At 41.8% G+C, this 24,358-nt stretch overlaps 1 protein-coding gene across 2 annotated transcripts in view; it reads left to right on the top strand.

Annotated features, from left to right (window-relative positions):
• Positions 1 to 24,358, top strand: part of EPG5 (ectopic P-granules autophagy protein 5 homolog) — a 2,535,958-nt gene that overhangs the window by 1,426,965 nt on the left and 1,084,635 nt on the right. The gene's annotated exons all lie outside the window — the stretch shown is intronic.

Below are 24,358 nucleotides of genomic sequence, written 5' to 3'. Positions count from 1 at the left end.
AGTTCGCCAGTACTCAGTGACGTGCTTTCACAGGCCCTGTTGCCCGCTTCTATGGATACGCAGGCCTCTACTGAGACCTGTTCGGAGTCTTGTATGCTGCGAGACTCTTCTTCGACTATGCAACCTGTGGATGTCTCTACCTTGGATGGATCCGGAGCCACTGAGTAGACACCGGCTTCTGAGGAAGTTCTTCGCACTACGAATGTTTGACACAAACCGATGACCTCTTTCTCGTCTTCAGTTCTGTCTAAAACTACCGAGTTTCTAAGGCTCAGAGTACACACTATGCCTAGAAAACCGACGACCAAAGTGCATGCACCTGCTTCCTTGCCACAACATCAAATGCTTAAAATGGCAGAATACCTTATTATTCTGATTAGAGGAAGCCAGCCTTCCCCTGCTAAGAGAAAAAGAGGTCAGTCCCCTGCAGCTTCAACTGACCAAGAGTCCGAAGACTCTGAGGTATGTGATTATGAAGACATGCCCTTATCTGCTTATGAGGATTCTGAAGCAGAGGAATCTATTCCTTCTGCCTCTCCTCCAGAGGATTTTTCTTTTGGTGAAACCTTACATACCTTAAGAGAGCATTTCCATTGGAAATGCCAAGACTATCCTCAGTCCAAAAGGAGACTCAGAGAATTTCTAGATTTGCCACAACATAGGCCTTTAGCAACCCCCCCAGTCCTGGAAGTTGTTGATGTCTTTATGGAATCCAGTCTTACCCCTTATACTTTACCCCCTGCTCCTAGGAAACCAGACTGGTACTACAGAGTACCTGATTCTCACAAATTCCTTTTCAGAAATCCCACTGCTGATCCAGAGATTGTTTCTCAGGAGCCTAAAAGTATCAAAGCTACTACAGCTAAGAATCCCAACCCTTCAGACATGGATTCCAGAGCTTTGGAGAGATGGGGTAAGAAAGTATATACCTCTGCAACTCTCTCCATTAGGACTTTGAATTGTCAGTTTCACATGCTGAAGTACCAACGGCATATCATGGAACTTATTTAGCAAAAATAGCATCCTTTACAGACTGTACAGAAAACAAAGAATTGCAAGAGTTTATGCATTCTGCAAGCCAACTCTGTAAGCATACATTGCAGTGTGGCTTTGAAGCCCTAGAAGCATCTTGCAGGGCAGCAGTCACTGGTTCTCTACTGAGAAGGCATGCTTGGCTTAAGGAACAGACCTTGCCAGACCATGTCAAATCAAAGTTATGAGACGCTCCTTTGCACAAGGACAGTCTGTTTGGCACCAAAGCAAAAGAGGTTCTTAAAAAGATGGGAAAAAAAGCTAAATCTATGCAGACAGTTAAAGAATTCCTGCTAGTACAGCCTCCTAGATTCAGAAGGCATTGCCCCTCAAAACATTGGTCCTTTCCAGCCCCCTCAAGTTCATCTCGTAACAGACCACCCAGACTACAGTCTCAGGTTATGCAGAGATCTAAGCAACGGAGTGCCTCCATCGACCAACGCAGTGAGTGCTAAGCCACCCCCTTACGGAAAGAATTCCCAGTGACTTCTCAACTCCACTCCCCACCTCTGCCCAACTACTTATGCCCCTAGGAGGAAAACTTTCCCTTCATGCAAAAAACTGGATTTCTATCACCAAAGACTGATGGGTCCTTAACATTGTATCCCAGGGCTACAAATTTTACTTCCACTCACTGTCAACCCCAAACGGGTTCCCAGACCTTCCTCCAAACCAGTGGGCAGAGGCACAAAGTCAAGTTCAATCCCTGCTCTCTATAAAGGCAATTCATCCTGTTCCTGCAAAACAGACAGGCCAAGGATTCTATTCCAGACTCTTCCTGGTACCCAGAAAAGAGGGCACTTGGTGACGAATCCTAGATCTGTCAATTCTCAACAACTTCTTGGTGGTACCAAAATTCAAAATGCTCACCCTGCAGCAGCTTCTACCTATGCTACCCAGGGAAGCCAGGTTAGTCACCCTCGACTTAAAAGAAGCCTATTTGCACATCCCTATAAGGGAATCATGCAGGAAATATCTATTCTTCAGAGCAGGATCTATGCATTATTAGTTCTCTGCACTTCCCTTTGGCTTATCCACTGCTCCCAGAGTATTCACAAAATGCTTGGCTCTAGCCATTGCTTATTGCAGACAGAGAAATATCCAAATTTACCCGTACTTGTACGACTGCCTGATTCAGGCAGATGGTCAGGAAATGCTGTTGTAGCACCTGACATTTGTAAAAAACCTTCTAACCTTCCTGGGGTACAGCATCAACGAAAAGAAATCAAAACTTGTTCCCAGTCAAAAGATTGTATTCCTGGGAGCAAGCTTGGACACAGCATTCCAGATGGCATTCCTCACTCCAGAAAAACAAGCCTGTCTGACAGATTATTTTACTCATTTGGCCACCAGAACCCAGCTTTCCACAAGGAAAATCCTGCAGGCCCTAGAGTTCATGGCCGCATGCATCCTACTAATTCCATATGCCAGACTGCATATGAGGAAACTTCAGTGGTACTTAAAAAGTCTTTGGTGTCAACATTCTCAGGACCTGGAAACCGTCATTTCTGTCATACCCTGTTTCTTTGGTGGGCAGCAGCATGCAACCACAACAAAGGACTGCCCTTTACTCAACCCCTCGCTGCCCAGACCCTGACCACAGATGCATCAGACTATGCTCGGGGGGCACACATGGATGGCAAGTACATTCAGGGCCGCTGGAGTCCATGTCAGATTCATTTGCACATCAACCAGAAAGAGATGCTAGCTGTGCAGCATGCACTGACAGCTTTCAGATCCCTACTCTCACCAGGATACCTGCTAATAAAAACAGACAGCACCACAGTTATATGGTGCATCAACAAGCAGAGGGGAGCACACTGTTACCCACTCTACAGACTAGCCATGGCCCTGTGGAACACGGCCTTGGGCATACAGGTCCATCTGCAAGTTCATTTCTTGCTAGGTAAATTAAACTCACTGGCAGACGACTTAAGCAGAAATCTGCTAGACCCACACGAGTATAAATTAAAGCCCAGCACCTTTAACCTTCTGATTCAGAAATGGGGGACCCCAAAAGTGGATCTGTTTGCCTCCCCCTGCAATCACCAGCTCAGCAAATTCTGCACCAGGACTCCTCACAGCAGGGAAAGTGTATGCCCTTTCCTTACAGTGGGTAAATCTCTCAATCTATGCCTTTTCCCCTCTGCCCATTCTGTAGAGTATTGCTCACGATAAGACAGGACAGACCAAGGACAATTCTGATTGCCCCGGACTGGCCATGCTAGCACTGGTACCTGCTTCTGTACAGCCTGTCACCGGTGCCACCTTGGCACCTACACCAGAACCCAACCCTGCTCTCTCAGCAGGGGGGACAGATCTTGCATCCACAACTGCAAACCCTAAATCTTGCAGCCTGGTTTATTCCGGGCATGCAGGTGCTGGATGTCATTCTTAAAGCCAGAAGACCCAGTACAAGGAAAACCTATGCTGATAAATGGAAAAGGTACTTCTCCTGGATTCATTCTAAAGGAGAGGACACAAACCTACCCTCCCTGTCTCTAATCTTGGATTACTTAGCAGATCTACTCCACAGAGGCCTATCCTTCTCCTCCATTAAGAGCCATGCCTCTCTCATTTCAACTCATTAAACACTGAACCACCTCTCTTCTCTCACCTTGTTATCAAACAGTTCCTGAGAGGGGCAAACAATTTAAGGTCACCAAGGAGGGCACCCACCCCTGCTTGGGACCTTAACTTTGTACTGGAAAAGCTCATGCTTCCCCCTTTGAGCCTGCAGCATCAGGAGAGTTAAAATTCCTCTCTTGGAAAATAGCCTTGCTTCTGGCCATCACTTCAGCTAGAAGATTGTCTGAGCTACAAGCACTCATGTCTGTGGAACCCTTCATTATTTTTCATGCTGACAGTGTTTCCCTCAGGACTAACCCTTCCTTTATGCCTAAAGTGGTATCCAGTGTGGCTCTCAACCAATCTATCCATTTGCCAATCTTCTTCCCTAATCCTCAAAATAAAGGGGAAAGGATCCTGCACTCCTTGGACATGTACAGATAGCTCAGATTCTACCTCGATAGGACTAAGTCCTTCAGGAAATCTGACCAGTTACTAGTCAGCTTTGCACCAGGGGCAGAGCGCAAGGCCATTTCTAAACAAACAATTTCCAAATGGATAGCACACTGCATCCATTTCTGCACCATGGGAAACCAACCCCACAGGGAGTCAGAACACATTCCACTAGGGCAACTTCTACCTCTACAGCATTCCTCAGGGGAATCCCTACCAGGGACATCCTGGAAGCTGTTACCTGGAGTTCTGCACACACCTTCACCAAGCATTACCACCCGCCTATCTTTTCCAAATCTAGGGCGAGTTTTGCTACAGTAGTCCTGCAAGGCATACTAGCCAGCCCCAACTGTTCCTGACTGCCTCCACCCTTCTTTAGCTTTGGGCTACCCAAGTGTGATGACTGCAACAGTGAAACACGAAGAACATAGTACAGTTGTGTATACGTACCATAAATGTAGATGTCTGAGTGCATTCACTGTTGCAGTCCTGGTTTCCCTCCCTCCAGCCCCCTTGTTTCTGTCTCGCTTTCTCTCCTCTCTATGCCTATTACTCACCCTTTCTGGGGTATTGGTATTGGTATTTACTTTTTACTGGTGGTGTTTTCCCCACCATAACTTAGCTCCCTATTTGGGGGGGCTCCTGACATTTGGGGCAAGAAAAACTGATGTAATGGCGTCGGCTGCCTGTTTTTATACCCCTGATGACCTGACATCAGTCCTGGAGTGGCAGCAACAGATGCAGAAATACTAAGTCTCTGGTATTCGGGCCGACTGAGGGCTACCTGCAGGCAGATAACCCAAGTGTGATGACTGCAACAGTGAATACACTTGAACATCTACATTTATGGTAAGTGTACACAACTGTACTTTTTGATGTCTTGTGCCTTTGCGCCTTCTAAAACCAGGTTGCTCATCTGGTCATTCTCTGTCTGAATATTGCTGGAATATGGTTTGTAGCGTATTGTGCTTAATCTTAGTATGTGAAATAAATGCAAATATTTATTAACTTGACCACTCCTTGTCATTACCCTTTTATGAGATTGGAATCTAAATTGAGTTTTTCTAGTCTTTTGGCAGTTACTGCATATACCATATTTGATGGCAAATTTATGACTAACAATAAAACAGTATCATTTTGCAGGATTTAAATAATTTACATGGAATTTCATCACATCCTGTAGCCTTGGTATTAGTAAAGTTTTCTAAGGCCCATTTAACTTATTCATCAACATACAGTATCTGGATCTTTGTGAGAGAATGTGCCATCTAATCCAGATGCTTTAACACTTGTTCTATATCCCATCCTTTCCTTATTATCCCCTCTTACCCTCCACCTGTCAGTCAGTGTCTGCATTCTTCCTTCCCATGAATCTGTCTCACCTTGTTACCTAAGTTTTCTCACCATGTTACTAAACATTCTCTTATCTCTACTTACTTATATGTATCTACTTGTTTTACTCATATCCACCACCATGTATCCTAAACACTGCTGTCTTATCCTTGCCTATTGCTGTACATTAACATGTAAATGTTTAGTTTCTCTGTTAAAATACTGCAAATGCTAGGAATGTTACTGTCATGTGACTGTTTTAAATATTTGTCAAAGTGATACATATACTTTTATCTTAGAGTTTAGATATTTTGTTCATGTACTTCCTCTTATAATTTACTCCATCTAGTACAAATGTTATTTTTAAAACATTATTCATCTGTAACTCATTCTAAGAAGCTTTTCTTCCCAGGCCTCCACTGAAAATGGGCTTTTGGCCCAGTCAGACTATCCCGGTAAACAAATGTAAAATAAAAAATAAAATAAAATAAATACAACCTAATGCATACATGTTATTAGGGAATTTGACTCTAGATCAGAGAACGTGCCATCACAGATAAAGTGATACATAGTAGAGTATTTTATACATGCACTTGAACTTTGTATTGCAAATACATTTTGATTTATAATTTAATTTAATTGTGCTTTGTTGACCATGTGAGAGTCAGTAGGCTAGTAGCGGACATTTTGCCTAGCCATAAGGAAATTCCCTACTTTTTTCTGTAAGTGCAGTGGATCTTTTACATCCACCTGAGCTACCAGCAACTCAGACAGGATCTTGGTTTAGTGTGTTATTCAAAGGATAACACACTCAGGATAGCAGTAAACACCACCCGTATTCCACATTGTAGATTCAGTATTGGAAAATCAATCCAAGTACCTGGTGTGGCAATAGAAACCACAGGTCCATATGTTGCCAGTTAAGCCACTGACATTAGCACAGCATCTAATAATATATTTTAAATGTTTAATATCTTCTGTTTCTGTTAGGTTCTGTCCATTTTTTTTCTTTTATCATGTTGTAATTACATGGGAGTTTTCCCTTAATATTGCAAATTTTCTTAAAGGGATTTCTAAACTTGTCCCATTCTGTTACCTTCTAGATGTTCTTCGTGTTTCACTGTTGCATTCATCACATTTGGGTTATCTGCTTGCAGTAGCCCTCAGTCAGCCTGATTATCAGAGTCTTGGGTCCTGCGTCGGTTGCTGTCTCATCATCTGTGACGTCAGGTAGTCAGGGGTATAAAGCATGCAGCCGACGCCATTACATCAGTCTTTTCTTGCCGAGTGGTGCCCGAAACAGAAGCAGTTCGCAAGTGCCGGTCGGCCGACTCCTAAAATTTTCGTTTTCAAGTTTCAGAATCAAAGTCTTCAACTAAAGCTAAGTACCCCATTGGGGAAACTTTTTCTTGCTCTAAACTGATGTCAGTAAAAGTCAATAATTGTATTTCTTCTGGAAAGCAAATATCTCATAAAGATTTTCATTCGTACTGTATCCTTTGCCTAGGCCCTGACCACAATGTACCTCACTGTCGGTTTTGTGCCTAATTTAAACCTCAAACTATTTGTCGTCTGTATATTTTTGCTTCTAAATATTTTGGTACTCGGTTCAATTATCCAGGTATGTCTTTGGTAAGCCACCCGACTACCGACATTCCGAAAAAATGCTAAGATAAAGACAGAGACAGGCCACCTAGGTACAAAGCTGCCGACGACGCTTCTACTAAGCTAGTCGCCAGTTCGCCGGTACTTGGTGAGGTGCTTTCGCAGCCCCTGATACCCGCTACTTGATTCGCAGGCCTCTACTGGTACCCATTCGGAGTTTGGTATGGCACGAGATGCTTCAACTGTGGAACCTGCGGATGTGTCTACCTTGGATGGGTCCGGAGCTGCTGTGCAGGCACCGGGTTCTGAGGGTGTATTCAGGCCTACTGACTTACATATTAAACAGACGCCATCTTCTTCTTCAAGGCCTAAAACTAGTACCATGCCTAGGAAACCGACGACCAGACCGCATGGTCATGCCTCTATGCCTAAAAAACAAATGATAAGAATGGTTGACGACCTTATTACTTTTGATCAGGGGAAGACAACCTTCCCCCTCTAAGAGACCTAGGACTGAATTTGCTTGTGATACTTCTGACCAGAATTCTGACATTTCTGTCATTTCTGTCTCCTCTGATGACCAGGATTTACCCTTATCTACGGATGAGGATTCTGATGCAGAGGACTCTATTCCCTCTGCTTCTCCCCTAGAGGATTTTTCTTTTGGTGAAACCCTGCATACTCTTAGGGAGCTTTTTCATTGGGAAAGCCAGGATTACTCTGATTCTAAAAAGAGGCTTAGATATTTCTTACTCCTGCCCCAACACAGGCCTTTAGCTATCCCTCCTGTGCTGGACATTGTTGATGATGCCTTTTCGCAGTCTAGCTTGGCACTTGACTCTTTACCTCCTGCTCCCAGGAAACCTGATAGATATTACAGGGTTCCTGATTCTCACAAGTTTCTTTTTAAAAATCCAACTGTGGATCCTGAGACCATTTCACAGGGACCCAAGGGCATTAAGGCTACTACTGCCAAAAATCCTACCCCCTCTGATAGAGATTCCAGGGCCCTGGATAGATTGTGTAAGAAGGTATACACCTCTGCAACCTTGGCCATCAGGGCCTTAAATTGCCATTTTCATATGTTAAAGTATCAGCAGCATATTATCGGATTGCTTAAACAGAAAATGAGGTTGATTCCTGATTGTGCTGAAAATAAGGATTTACAGGATTTAATGCATTCTGCTGAACAGGTTGGAAAACATACTTTGCAATGTGGTTTTGATTCACTAGAGGCATCTTGCAGGGCTGCTGTCACCGGGTCTGTACTTAGAAGGCATGCTTGGCTTAAGGAGCAATCTTTGCGTGATCATGTTAAAACTAAATTGCTGGACGCTCCCTTAAATCAGGACTGCCTGTTTAGCAACAAAGCAGAAGAAGTTCTTAAAAAGATGGAAAAAGCTAAATCTATGCAAACTGTTAAATATTTCTTACAAGTGCAGCCTCCAAGATTTAGTAGGCATTGGCCCTGAAAAAATTGGTCCTTTCCTGCCTCTTCCAGGCCTTCTCAGTTCAAACACAGAACCAGCAGAACAACCAGGCTTCAGTCCCAGGGTACACACAGGACTAAGCAGTGAGGGGCTCCCACTTCCAAATCAGGGAGTAGTAAGACTCCCTCCTATGGTAAGCTGTCTCAACGACTTAACTTTAAAACTTCCAAGCACTTCTCAACTGACTGCTCCTTTAGCGGGAAAGATTGCTCTGCAAGCAAAAAACTGGGAACTCATTTCCCCAGGACAAATGGGTTTTAAACATAGTTTCCCAAGGATACAGATTTCACTTCCACACATTACCAACCCCAAACGGTTGGCCAGATCTGCCCCCAAATCAGTGGACAGAGGCTCAAAAGCAAGTACTTTCTCTCTTAAGATTAGAGGCTATTCAGACTGTGCCAGAAGAGGAAAAGAGACAAAGTTTCTACTCAAGACTTTTCCTGGTACCCAGAAAAGACAACTCATGGCGTCCTATCCTGGACCTTTCTATCCTAAACACCTTTTTGTTGATTCCAAAATTCAAGATGCTAACTCTTCACCAGTTGCTTCCCATGATAGGAAAAGATGCCTGGTTGGCAACACTGGATTTAAAGGAAGCCTACCTACACATCCCAATCAGGGAATCTTTCAGAAGATACCTATGCTTCAAAGCAGGCTGCATGCACTGTCAGTTCTCTGCACTGCCCTTTGGCTTATTTACTGTGCACAGGGTATTCACAAAGTGCCTAGCTCCAGTCATTGCATTTTGCAGGCAAAGAAATATTCAAATATAGCCATACCTGGACTATTGTCTAATTCAGGCAGAAAGCCAGGACATACTTTTGAATCATCTGGCATTTGTACAAAAGGTGCTAACTTGTCTGGCGTACACCATAAATGAAAAGAAATCACAGCTGGTACCCTGTCAACAAATTATATTCCTGGGAGCAAACTTGAACACAACTTCCCAGATGGCTTTCCTCACGCCAGAGAAACAAATTCATTTGACAACTTACTTCAAACTAGTGGCCACAAAGACCCTGTTATCTGCAAGGCAAATACTGCAAGTCTTGGGGTTCATAGCCTCGTGCATTCTGCTAATTCCATATGCAAGACTGCATATGAGAAAACTACAGTGGTATCTAAAAAGCCTATGGTGTCAACATTCTGAGGATCTAGAAGCAGTGATTCCTATCATACCTTGCTTATAGTTAGAATTCCTTTGGTGGGCAGAGGCCTGCCACCAAAACAAGGGACTACCATTCACTCTACCCCCTGCCGCCCAAATCCTAACAACAGATGCATCAGACTATGCATGGGGGAGCTCCCCTGGCAGGAAGTGCATTCAGGGCAAATGGGACCCAAGTCAAATGCACCTGCATATCAATCAAAAAGAAATGTTAGCTGTACAGAATGCTCTGACAGCCTTCAAGGACCACATTCTTCCAGGACAATTAATGGTAAAGACGAACAACACCACTGTTATGTGGTACATAAACAAGCAGGGGGAATACCCATTCCCACCCCCTCTGCAGACTAACCATGGCTCTGTGGAACACAGCCTTGAGCTACCAAGTGCATCTACAGGCTCAGTTCTTGCTAGGAAAATTAAATACACTGACAGACGAACTAAGCAGAAATCTAATGGACCCACACGAGTGGAAACTGTAACCAAAGACTTTCAACATGTTGATAAACAAATGGGGGAGCCCAGATATAGACCTGTTTGCCTCCCCCCAGAACCACCAATTGGACAAATACTGCACAAGGACTTCCCACAAACAAGCTTGGAAAGTGGGTGCTCTGTCCTTCAGCTGGAAAAATCTATCAGTTTATGCCTTTCCTCCTCTGCCTCTCCTCTCCAAAGTACTACTAAAGATTAAACAGGACAAACCAAGGATGATACTGATTGCAACAGACTGGCCACTCCGGTACTGGTACCCCCTCTTGCGCAGTGTGTTACAGCTAGCCCCATGGCACCTGCCTCAGACCCTTACCCTGCTGTCACAGCAGGAGAGCCAGATTCTGCACCCCCAGCTTCAAACCCTAAACCTGGCAGCCCGACTAATTACCTAATGTCTCCATTACCATCCCTCAGTGAACAAGTGTTGGATGTCATTTTGGAGGCAAGGAGGCCTAGTACTAGAAAATCTTATGCTGAAAAATGATCTTAGATTTTTTAAGCATCCCATGGGGATAGAAATAACCAATAATATTATAAAGCAATTCAGTTCGTTTTTTGATCAATGTGGTTTTAAATATATGCAAATATTAATGAAGTTCAACGATGAAAAACTGGGTAAACTTATGCAAGAATTGGAAGAGTTGAATGAGATTATTAGAAATGACTTACTGTTCTCACAATGGGAAAAACTTAATGTAAAGCAGTTCAACATGGCTGACAATGCTATCAAAAAAGCACACATTCGTAAAAATAAAACATTTTGTAGAGACATGGATCAATATAGTAAGGGTAGGGTGTATTTTTGGGATAAAAATAAAGGTGATAATAGAAATTCCAAGAATACATCTTATGAGGTGTCTGATAATGCCAGTTCTCAAAATGTATATTATAAGCATAATAAATCTACTTTTTTTCAAGCGGACAACAGGGGAAGACAAAGAGATTGGAAATGGGGGGGGGGGATTGGAGAAGGCAAAAATATCAGGAGAACCAGGGGTACCATCAGTACGTCATGGACAAGAGAGATTAATAAATGAGGGGAGGAATGAGATATTGATGCCAGATAACAACACGGTCAATTACACAAGTGAGAGTATTAAAATTGAAGGTGTAGTTTACAGTTATAAAAATTTCAACATTTATACTTACACAGAGTATCCATCAAATACCGTTCATTTCAATCTACTTTCTAAAGGGATGAAATTTATTCCCACTTCAAAATTTAGACTTGTAGACTGTATCAGTGAGATTAAAAGATACATTAGAAAACTCAATTTAAGCATTATGTTTAAGGACTCCTCAGAACACACCAGATGTACCAACAAAGATACAATGCTCAAAGGTTTGAAAAAGAAGAGTACTTTTGTGCCCCCTATGCACCCTATCATTTCTATATATGACAAGTCTGTCACACAACAGATATACAAGTTACAAAACCACATATTTGTTAAAAGGACCAACTACAATCTATCTTTAGAAGAACATAGGGTCCTTCAAGAACTGAGAAATTATAGAAATATCAGGGTTATGAAACCCGACAAAGGGGGTGGCATTGTTATATATGACAGAACAGCGTGCTCTTCAAGACTGTATGATTTACTACACGTCAGGAAACTATGAGATTGTTTCTCTTAATGAAATAAATATTGCTTACAGAAGGATTGACATACATCTGGAGGAATTTTTGATTGACAATAGAATAACGATGGATACATATAACTTTATCAAAGTTGAATATCCTAAGTTAGCATCAATAGTTGGAATTCCCAAAGTCCATAAAGATATCGAGGACCCCCCATTTAGGCCAATTATTTCAGGTAGCAAATCAAAAACCTTTCCCATGGGCTCTGTTATTGACGTCTATTTAAAACATATTTACAACAAAATTCCTTATATGGTTAAAGATTCCTGGGAATTTCTGGAAAAACTATCCCATCAATTTTTGGAAGCAGGATATGTTATTTGTTACTATAGACGTCATAGATTTATTTTCATGTATTCCCAAAATAAAAGGATTAGAAGCATTTGCTAACAGCATACACAAATATGCAGACATAGAATGGGACAAAGCATGTTTTTTATTGGATATGATATCATTGGTATTAGAACACAATTATATTCAATATGAGGGTGAATTTTTCAGGCACACCAGAGGCGTAGCTATGGGAGCAGCATGTGCTCTCATATACGCCAATCTGGTTATGCTAGATTGGGAGGAAACTAAAGTGTTCAGTAGTGAATTTATGAAATACATCAAATCCTATTCTCAATACCTAGATGATATTTATATTTTATGGGACAGTAGTGCAACAATACTGGACCAATTTATTGATTATTTAAATCAGAGTAGTAATTATCTAAAATTCACTTAATCCAGCAATCATCATGGTATCCCGTACCTTGACGCATTTGTTTCCAAAGGAGAAATAGGATTCAAATTGAGAATCTATAGGAAAAATACATTTTCCAATAGTTATTTAGAGTTTACCAGTAATCATCCAAGGAATAAATGTATTAATATCTACAAAAGGCAAATTATACGTGCCATAAGAATGACCTCTGTATATGCTGATATGTTAGAGGAAGTGGCATTTATTACAGCTTTAAGGACAGAGGGTATGATGCTAAGATGATGGGTAGAGTCAGTCAAACAATAATTAAAGAATGGGGACGTAGATACAAGCCCTTGTTGGGACTTTATCAAGAGTATGCTGTAAATGCTGCTATAACTGACCACACCTCTGTTGATAGTGTATCATATGGTAGAAGGTGTATGTTGGAGTATGATCCATACATAGGTAAAGTAAAGAAAATCCTGATAGACAATTGGAGTATTATTTTAATTGACGAGGGTTTAGCCAGAATTCTAGGGACTGGACCACAGTTTGTGTTTAAGATGGGACAAAATATAAAGAATTACCTAGAGAGAGGTAATTGGAACAAAATTTCCCATAACACACATACTAAAAATGTGGAAATTGCAAACAATGTATTACAATCCTTCAGGAAAGCAGTATAGTGTTAGAAAGCACAAATAGAACAAGAATTAGATTTAAACAGGGAAATTGTAATACTAGAATGATTATATATTTGGCAAAATGTATGGTCTGCTCTGGATTCTACATAGGAAAAACTGAAAGGAAATTTAACAAGCGCATTTACACACATTTATACAGCAGTAAAACTAAAGATGAGAAAAATGCATTGTATAGACACGTTAAGAAGTGTGGTGATAGGCATTATTTTAATTTTGCAATAGTAGACAGTGTTCAAATAGATCCGGGGGGGGGGGGGGGAGTTGCAAAAGACTGTTGTCATATAAAGAATATTGGTGGCAAATCTTTTCAGATTCTTCCACCCCACCAGGACTCAATGATGTCATTTCCATTAAACCCTTGTTAGCCATGAAATGAATGTATACAATTGTATTAATGTCATATGAAGGTATATTTAGAGTGTTGTTAGGCACATTTACGATAGGTATGTCCTATTTTTGTAATTATTTTTATTTATAATTGTTATTTTTTAATTTCAATTTTATATATATAGGAATAGTTCATACATATTTTTCATACACATATGAGCTGATTTTATATGAGTAGTTGGTAGCACAAGTGGTTTACAATATGTAACTTGTTGGTTGCAAGTTCTTTTTATCAGCCATACATATGTTTACAGTGTATTTTATTACAGGATATTATTTACAGTAGTAGTAGCATATTAGAATGTCAAGTACTGGCATTATATTTATACACGCTTTTGTGGCATTTTTTGGCAACTGGAGACATGCATGGCATATTATTTCAGTTGTTTGTGTATATGTGGCAGTTGTATGTTGATTCAATACAATGTAAAATGTCTTTAAAAGCATCGTTTTTCATTCAGCGCTTTTGGTGCCAAATAGTTTATTTAAATGCAAAAAGGTCCGTTTATCTGAGTTCTGATGAAGCTTGCCATGGAGCAACTGAAAGCGCTTAACCGTTGGATATTTTACTGTTGAATTTGTTCAATAAAACCATCTGTTTGCTTGCAGACCTTTGCTGAAATTTTTCATACATTCCTTTTGATTGGAACTGCTGGTTTAAGGGAACTTGTGTCTCAAGACACAGAGGTAGTAAGCATTCTTTACTTATTATTGGTTATGCTGAAAAATGGAAAAGATTCTGTACCTGGAACCAAACTCAAGGGATGGCCACAGCAGTGCCCAATTTACCTCAGATTCTTCAATACTTAACTGAGATGCTTCACAACAGCCTTTCCTTTTCTTCCTCCAAAATTCATACCTCAGCCATTTCAGCTCATTACAACACATAACTACCCCTCTTTTCTCACCCACTGCTCAAGCAGTTTCTCAGAGGGGCCAAAAACTTAAGACCACCCAGAAGAGCCCCAACTCCAGCCTGGGACCTTAACTTTGTATTAGAAAAACTCACTCTGCCTCCTTTTGAGCCAGCTGCAAGTGCAGAGTTAACATTCCTTTCTTGGGAAAAGAGCTTTCCTTTTGGCAATCACTTCAACAAGAAGGGTATCTGAATAAAAGTCCCTTATGGCAGTGGAGCCTTCCATCATCTTTCTTGCGGACAGGGTGTCCCTCAGGACCAATCCCTCCTTCATGCCCAAGGTGGTATCCATTGTGGCTCCTAATCAATCCATTCATTTGCCAACTTTCTTTTCTAATCCACAGAATAAAGGGGAACGGATACTGCACTCCTTAGATGTGCACAGACAACTTAGATTTTACTTGGACAGGACTAAACCTCAAAGGAAATCTGAACAACTTCTTGGTGGCATTTGCTGCAGGGGCAGAGGGGAAGGCTATTTCAAAGTAAACCATTTCTAAATGGATAGGCCATTACATTCATTTCTGCTATAAGCACCATGGAAAACCTATCCCACAGGGGATTAGAGCCCATTCAACCAGGGCTGCATCTACCTCTACAGCCTTTCTCAGGGGTGTCCCTACCAGAGACATCCTAGAAGCTGCTATCCTGGAGTTCTGTACATACCTTCACCAAGCATTACCTTTTGCCAATTTTCTCTAAATCCAGAGCTGGCTTTGCCACTGCAGTCTTGCAGGGCCTTATAGCGGGTCCTAATGCTACCTAAATTCCTTCTTCTATCCTTAGCTTTGTGAATCTACCCAAATGTGATGACTGCAACAGTGAAACATGAAGATCATAATAAAGTTGTGTACACTTACCATAAATGTCGATGTTCGAGTGTATTCACTGTTGCAGTCCTGGTTACCCTTCCTCCAGATCCCTGATTTCTTTTGGCTATACCTCTGTGCTCCCTTACTATGCTTAAAAGCTTTTTGGTGTATTTGTTTTTTTGTTGGAGGTATAACCTTGTATATATATACATATATATATATATATATATATATATATATATATATATATATATATATATATATATATATATATATATATATATATATATATATATATATAATTGCTTCCCATTAGGGGGGCACCTGACATCTGGGGCAAGAAAAATTGATGCAATGGCATCGGCTGCATGCTTTATACCCCTGACTACCTGACATCACAGAAGATGAGACAGCAACCGATGCAGGACCCAAATCAGGCCGACAGAGGACTACTGCAAGCAGATAACCCAGATGTCCTTCAAGGATGCATCTGCAGTCCTTACAAATGGGTTGGCCTGTCGTCAGGCAGCCCTTCGGTCGGCCGGATTCCAAAGTCTGGGTCTGGCCTCGGCTGGTGTCGCACTTCACCCGACGTCACAGCTGCAGTTATTCGGGTATAAAGGCATCAGCCGACGCCATTTTCCTCAGTCTTTCTTGCCGCGTGGCGCCCAAAGCAGAAGCTGTTCGCAAGTGCCGGTCGGTCAGAACCAGAGATTACTATCACCGAAGACTTCTAAAAAGCTAAGTACCCCGTTGGGGACTCTTTCTTGCCTCAGCCGATGTCAGAAAAAGTGAATAACTGTTTAACTTGTGGGAAACAAATACCTCATAAAGATTTCCACTCTTACTGCTTACCTTGTTTAGGCCCAGACCACGACGTAGCAGCTTGTCTAGCCTGTGCTTCTTTTAACCGACGGACGCTTAGACGTCGGTCGGAATTTGCTGAGGAGTTTTTTGGCTCTGATTTTGCTTACATTATGCCGTCGGATCCTCCGACTACGCAAATATCAAAAAAGCGCAAGGAAAAGGACCGACACTCGCGGTCTGCGGTTTCGGCCGAAACCGCGGTTAGGCCAACCGTGAGTGTCTCGGTTTCGGCTGAAACCGAGCAAGCGGTTCTTCCTTCAGCCGAAAACTTACCTCCTACCGAGGCCTCTTCCAACCTCGTGGAATCGATTTCTGATTTACCTTCTGCTCTGGCAGTTTCTCAGGAATTATCTGACACTATCCCCTTGGATATTTCCACCCCTGCACGTGGAGCTGCTAGGCCACCTGCATCCATGTCCATTAAGGCTTTTGCCAGGGCTAAAGCAGCTAAAACTACTAAATCTGTGCCTGCTAAGACCCCCTCTCACAGGCCTAGCTCTAGTTCACAAATGCTTAGTCTAGCAGAGGATCTCATTTCTTTAATCCGGGGATCCCAATCTCACACAGACAGGGCCTCTCACCCACCTCCAGAGAAGAGGCCTAGAGCAGAGCCCCCTGAACCAGTTTCTACAGATGATTCTTCTGATGATTCAGATAATACTAACCCTCCAGAGGCTTCTTTCTCCCCTTATGAAGACTCTGATGCTGAAGAGTCCATCCCTTCTGCCTCTCCGCCTGAGGAATTTTCCTTTGGGGAAACCTTGCATGCTATGAGGGAACAATTTCAGTGGCAGGGCCAGGATTTCTCAGACTCTAGAAAGAGGCTTAGAACCTTTCTGCATTTACCACAACATAGGCCTTTAGCCATTCCTCCAGTTCTCTCTGTTGTAGATGATGCATTTAATGATGCTTGTACTGCTCCTGATTCACTTCCACCGGCCCCTGCTAAGCCCGATAGGTACTACAGGGTTCCGGATACTCATCACCATTTGTATAAGGCTCCTTTTGCAGATCCCGAGACTATCCCCCAGGGTCCTAAGGCTGTAGCAGCTACTTCTGCCAAAAACCCCTTCCCCTCTGAAAGGGAATCCAGGTCCTTAGAGAGATGGGGTAAAAAATTTACACTTCTGCAACTCTTTCAGCTAGAGCATTGAACTGTCAATTCCACATGATCCAGTATCAAGAATTTATGCTAGACCAGTTAACCAAAAAGTTGTCCTTTGATGAACCATTAGACAAAAAAATCTGTTCAGGAAATGGTACATAACATTCAGCAGGTCAGTAACCATTCCTTAAAATGCAGCTATGATGCACTGGAAGCTTCCTTCAGATCAGCCATGACTGGCACAGTTATCAGAAGGCATGCATGGTTAAAAGAGCAGGCCTTACCAGACCATGTGAAATCCAAATTACTAGATGCTCCCATTGACAAGATCAATTTGTTTGGCTCTCCTGCACAACAGGTGCTGAAGAAGATGGAAGAGAAGGCAAAATCTGTCCAAACAGTGAAAGATTTCTTACAGGTCCAACCTCCAAGATTTAGCAGGAATTGGCCCTCCAAGAATTGGTCCTTTCCAGACTCCTCCAGAGCCCAGAGAGGCAGGAATAGGCGTTCAAGAGGCCGAAGTCAATCCAGGGGTGCCTACAGGGGACGCCAGTGGCAAGGTAACAACCAGCGAGGTGCAGCCACGGACACAGCCACCACCACTACTACAGGACAGTCACAGTGACTTGGCTGTAGCACCGCCTACCAGGGAACAACTAAAAGCACCCTTGGGCGGGAAGCTAGCTTTATTTTCAGTAAACTGGCATTACATCACAAGAGACAAGTGGATTTTGCAGACAATAGACCAAGGTTACAGGTTTCACTTCCATACTCTACCAGGGAAGAGAGGAATGCCAAACCTACCTCCAAATCAAAAGGCAGAAGCTCTAAAACAAATATCTCAATTATTAAAAATGAGAGCTGTTGAAAAGGTTCCATCTGTGGAGCAAGGACAGGGATTTTACTCCAGACTCTTCCTGGTACCAAGAAAAGAAAGCAAATGGAGACCTATTCTCGACCTGTCCGCTTTAAACACATTCATCATTGTTCCAAAATTCAAAATGCTGACCCTACAGCAGCTTCTTCCCATGCTGGGCAAGGAGTCTTGGCTGGTAACTCTAGATCTCAAGGAGGCATACCTGCACTTCCCCATACGACCAAATTGCAGAAGATACCTCAGATTTCTTGCAGGATCAGAGCATTATCAATTCTCAGCATTGCCCTTTGGCTTATCTACTGCGCCCAGAGTGTTCACGAAATGCCTGGCATTAGTAATTGCTCATTGCAGGCTCCAGGGAATCCAAATCTACCCTTACCTGGACGACTGCCTGATACAAGCGGACAACAAAATCAGGTTAGCAGAAGACTTGAAAAGGGTCATTTACCTACTACAAGCCCTGGGATACACAGTCAATATAAACAAGTCAAGGCTGATACCATCCCAAAGGATAACCTTCTTGGGTGCAGAGCTGGACACATCGAAGCAAATGGCATTCCTAACAGTAGAAAAACAGGAGCAACTCCTCTATACTTCTTGGCATTAACAAAGCAGAACCATCTAACAGCAAGAAAAGTCCTGCAAGCCTTGGGTTTCATGGCATCCTGCATAATATTGGTTCCACATGCCAGACTGCATATGAGAAAGTTACAGTGGTACCTAAGGAATTTATGGTCTCAGCACAAGCACAGCCTAGAAACCCAAATTCCAATAATTCCATGCCTGAAGCAAGAATTCCAATGGTGGGCTCAGGCCTGTCAATCAAACAAAGGATTGCCCTTCCACAACACTCAACCAAGCCAAACCATTACCACGGACGCCTCAGACCTCGGTTGGGGGGCCCACATGCTGGACAAGTGCATACAAGGCTTATGGACTCCAGACCAGCTGCACTTACACATAAATCAAAAGGAAATGCTGGCAGTAAAACTGGCAATTCAGACATTCAGACCATTTCTTCGACAAGGTCAACTGTTGATAAGGACAGACAACACCACAATTATGTGGTACATCAACAAACAGGGAGGCACACATTCATACCCTCTATGCCGGATGGCAATGGATCTCTGGAATGTGGCCCTGAGTTACAACATTCAGTTACAAGCAATTTTTGTACCAGGAGAAGAAAACATTCTAGCAGACATACTAAGCAGGACTTCCACGGATGCCCACGAATGGATGCTGCATCCGGACATCTTCAAAACCATTACAAGAAAATGGGGACTCCCACAAATAGACTTATTTGCATCCCCACGCAATCACCAACTAAAGAAATTCTGCACAAGGACGTACCACCCACTTGCTTGGAAGGTGGACTCCCTATCTTTCAGTTGGAAAAACCTGACATCATATGCATTCCCACCACTTCCTTTGATGCACAAGGTGCTATTGAAGATCAAAGAGGACCGTCCAAGGATCATCCTGATAGCTCCAGACTGGCCAAGACAACATTGGTACCCATTACTGAGGAGCATGTCTCGGGAACAAATATGGCACCTACCCCTTGTTCCCTTGCTGTTAACACAGAACAACTACAACACCCTGCATCCAAACCTGAAAACACTGCAGCTAACTGCCTGGAACATTGCATAAGAACAAATAACCCAAATTTATCCCAAAGGGTAAAAGACATTATCTTGGAGTCTCGCAGACCCTCAACAAGGAAAAATTATTCAGCAAAATGGAAAAGATATTCCATTTGGAGTACTGAAAATGGAGAGAATGTGTCACTGATAAACATAGCCAACATCCTGGAATACTTGGCAGAGCTCTTCCACAAAGGTCTGTCCTATTCTTCCATTAAGATTCATGCATCAGCTATTTCAGCAGAATACGACTTGGAACCTCCAGTCTTCTCACATCCTCTGCTCAGGCAGTTTCTGAGAGGAATTAAAAATGTAAAACCTCCCAGGAAGCCACCATTCATGGGACTTGAACTTTGTACTAGAAAAATTGACATTCCCTCCATTTGAACCAGCAGCAACAGCAGATTTACAATTCTTATCATGGAAAACTGCTTTCCTACTGGCAATCACTTCAGCAAGAAGGGTATCTGAGCTACAGGCATTAATGGCAGTACAGCCCTTCCTGATCTTCCATCAAGATAGAGTGTCCATGAGAACAAATCCTACTTTTATGCCTAAGGTGGTCTCCAAAGTATCTTTGAATCAGGCTATCCACCTACCTACATTCTTCCCCAACCCACAGAACAGGGGAGAAAGACTGCTGCATACCTTGGATGTGCATAGACAATTACGCTACTACCTGGACAGGACCAAGAGCAATAGAAAAACTGACCAGCTACTGGTAGCATATGCAACAGGAATGGAAGGAAAAGCAATTTCAAAACAGACAATCTCTAAGTGGATAGGAAATTGCATTAGATTTTGTTACTCCTACCATGGGAAGAAAACTCCAGAAAACATCAGGCCTCACTCTACAAGGGCTACAGCCACTACCACAGCTTTTCTTCGAGGAGTGGCTACCAAAGACATTTTAGAGGCTGCTACTTGGAGCTCCGTGCATACATTTGCCAAGCATTATAATTTACCTTTATACTCTAGATCCCGAGCAGGTTTTGCCACTGCTGTTTTGCAAGGGATCTTAACTACACCATAATTTCATTTCTCCTCCTCTCCCAGTTTGGCTATGGTATTCTACCCATTTGTAAGGACTGCAGATGCATCCTTGAAGGACATAGTACAGTTTTGTACCTACCATAAATGTAGATGTCCGATAGGAATGCATCTGCAGTCAGGATTACCCACCCTCCTTCCCCTCTGTGGTACTCCTAGGGTATTTGCCCATCTTGTAGCTAGCTGGGGGAATCTATTATGGTGTATTTGTTTGTATATACATGTACATACATGCTTATTTTTGAATTTGCTCTCTATTATTTGGAATCATTTGCATTTATCCAAATTTAGCCTTCCTAGAGGGCACCTGGCATCTGGGGCAAGAAACACTGAGGAAAATGGCGTCGGCTGATGCCTTTATACCCGAATAACTGCAGCTGTGACGTCGGGTGAAGTGCGACACCAGCCGAGGCCAGACCCAGACTTTGGAATCCGGCCGACCGAAGGGCTGCCTGACGACAGGACAACCCATTTGTAAGGACTGCAGATGCATTCCTATCAGACATCTACATTTATGGTAGGTACAAAACTGTACTATGTGATGACTGCAACAGTGAATACACTCGAACATCTACATTTATGGTAAGTGTACACAACTGTACTTTCTTTACACTGCTAAAGTGTGCTTCCTTATCTCTTCTTTCCGTTTGTTGAAACTCTTTATTCAAATTGACATACTTTCCCTACCTCTTTTGCATTTTGGTCTCTTCTACTCCGGCATTGCTAAAGCTTCCACAAACTACCGGTTTGTCTGGTTAATCTTTCTAAGTGGAATGTATATATATTTTATTGTTGCTACCTCTTTTATAATACCATAAATTTAGGTCATCAGGCAGTGTCCATCAGGTGTTATCCCTTAAATCTGTCACCTCCACTTCCTATTTGTATATTATGCTTTTGAGCTCATAGTTAGCTGAGCTGAAGGAGTTCCTTTTTTTTTTAATTTGATTTTTTAACTTTGCAATAAAAAGGTTCTGGACCAAGCCACAACCATCTTTTGGCCACATTTCATTTATGCAGCTTGTATTGTATTCATAAAATTATTTTGTGTGTGTGTGTGTGTGTGTGTGTGTGTGTGTGTGTGTGTGTGTGTGTGTGTGTGTGTGTGTGTGTGTGTGTGTCTTGCTCAATGCATCTGCCAACATTTGAAATGATAGGTTTCTGTGCGCACTTAAACAGTTCTACCAGCTGGATTAACTAACAGTGAAATGTCCAAAATGTTTTTGTATATTTTACACAGCACTGCAGCCATACATCTTTTATACTCAGCTAGTCTCACTCAATCATACTAATGCCTTGTGCAGAACAAAAGCATCAGCTCCATTAAGCAACATGCTTATTACGAAACACTTTATCAATATGACTTGTAGAGTGACCAATACATTGTACATGAAATGGTCATTCACAACTTTCATATTCTGTTATCTTTTTTAAAAATAAATAATCACTCATACTAGTGTTTTGCCTAATGACATTTGAAATATCAGACCAATGCGCTGACTCAGTAAGACAGGAATTGCAACTATGCCACCAGATGGATGCTAACTTATAGTTTAAGCATTAAATCAAAATCCACTTTCCTAATCTTATACAGTAACCATCAAAAGTTTTAAAAGTACTTTTCTTTATCTTTAATAGTCTATGTTTCAGAAAAAAGCTGGGTAATATCAACAACTTCCATACTCCAACTCCATTTAGGTGTCTCAGGTAATTTTCTCTTCCCAAAGTGCTATCTCTGAGAAACATGTAATTATAATATAATTTCCCTTTGGGTCCTCCTCATTTTTCCCATTCCTCTTTCAGTTCAGTAGTTTCTGGACAGTAATTACTTTTGTCTGAGTTCTCCACTAAAGATTTCTCACTCGCGTAGTCCAGAATATTATTTTATTTTATTTTGAATTTGTTAACCAGGGTAGAACTAATCCCACTGCACCTATTCCAGTGTCAGCCCAGGGGGGAAAACACAAGAGGTACATGACTTATACAGAGTGAATTGAGTATGTAATATACAAATGTATTATGTACAGAATGAGTAGTAGAATTGTCTTAAGGATATAAAGACAGTAGACACATGACATATACAGAGTGACTGACAAAACACGTTATATGCGTGCATTATGTACACAGAAGAATCACAATGAAAAGTAGTAGAATTGGAGTAAACATCCATCACCAACTGAGCTGATATGATCATTTGCTCCCTTGTAAGGAAACATACCTTAATAGCAATGGAAGTAATACATTATACCAATTCTTCATTTACTATTGCCCTTTTGTTGAGGTCAGAAACTACACCCATTGCTGCAAAATAGTCTCCAAGATATTATGTCCTGCCATTACATTTCTGCCTTCCACCATAATTCACTTCCTTGGTCTCCACAATGGCAACAAACCATGTTCATTTTCATAGCAAGTTAGAGACTTTACTCTCTTTCTGCAAATGGCTACAGTAAATAGCATGCTTTCTTTTTTCCAACAAGCTCTCAGAGAAATCAGTCTTTTACTCCCAACATGTTTTTCACAAATTCAAATCAGTCAAATCTTTCCTCTCTTCCCAACACTCTGCTCAGTCACAAATTGTTCCTACTTACCTTGTCATCCAAATGTACCAGGCTTCTCCAAATATAGACAATTCTATGCTTACTTCTGTTACCTTAATTCACACATTTGCTAGTGGCTTTTCTAAAGGCAACTTGGTTTCATGCTGCTCTTTTAAATGCTCACTGGAGTTCTAACCAGAGGACTCAAGCTGTTTCATATAATGATTAATAGTTCAGGTATGATCTAAATCTGCTGCAGCTCAGCTTCCATAGCCTTAACACTTATTGACGGTTGCCATAATTTCTAACAGAAGATGTAAGATTAGCCAGATGTTTCTGAATTTTTCTCTGGATCTCCATGCACATGTCCTTCTGTCTTTTACACAAGTAAATGAGCATCATCTCTAAAACAATAACATAAACTTCCACTGGAATCAAACTTTAGTGGAATACTCAAAATAGTTAACAGTAAAACTTTACAGAACAATAATAGTGAGTCACCAGCTTCACAAAGCACTGCAAGAGTTATCTGTACAATCCATCATTTTGAACATACTCTAGATTTGCTATTCTAACCTGGGTAACTACCATTGTCTTGATGATAGAACTTGTCTGTTAACATGGCCACCATCTGTTCTGCTGTGTGCTGGAGCATCCTTATATTTGCCCTTAACACTCCATCTTGAAGTGGTGTAAAAAGTTACTTCAGACCATTTAGCTCCCTTGTTGCCTACTTCCAAATTCCACTGCATATTATCTACATCATCTAGACATTTATCATAACAGGTCTTTGCCTGTTGCTGTGGATTTATTTATCCCAGTTTACATATATCTTTACAACTTGTGTTCCTGAGGGTGCAAGACTTAAAATTCAGTCTTCATTTATTATCATTCAGCGGAGCGAAGTGAAAGGTGGAGACCTCAGGCCAATAGGTGAGAGACTTAACTAAGACAAGCATTATGTTATCAATTAAA

The sequence above is a fragment of the Protopterus annectens genome, chromosome 1.part1 (genome assembly GCF_019279795.1).
Source record: "Protopterus annectens isolate FY-2018-M chromosome 1.part1, PAN1.0, whole genome shotgun sequence".
In the NCBI taxonomy this organism is placed as follows: domain Eukaryota; kingdom Metazoa; phylum Chordata; order Ceratodontiformes; family Protopteridae; genus Protopterus; species Protopterus annectens.
This window is presented reverse-complemented; position numbering and strand designations above follow the sequence as displayed.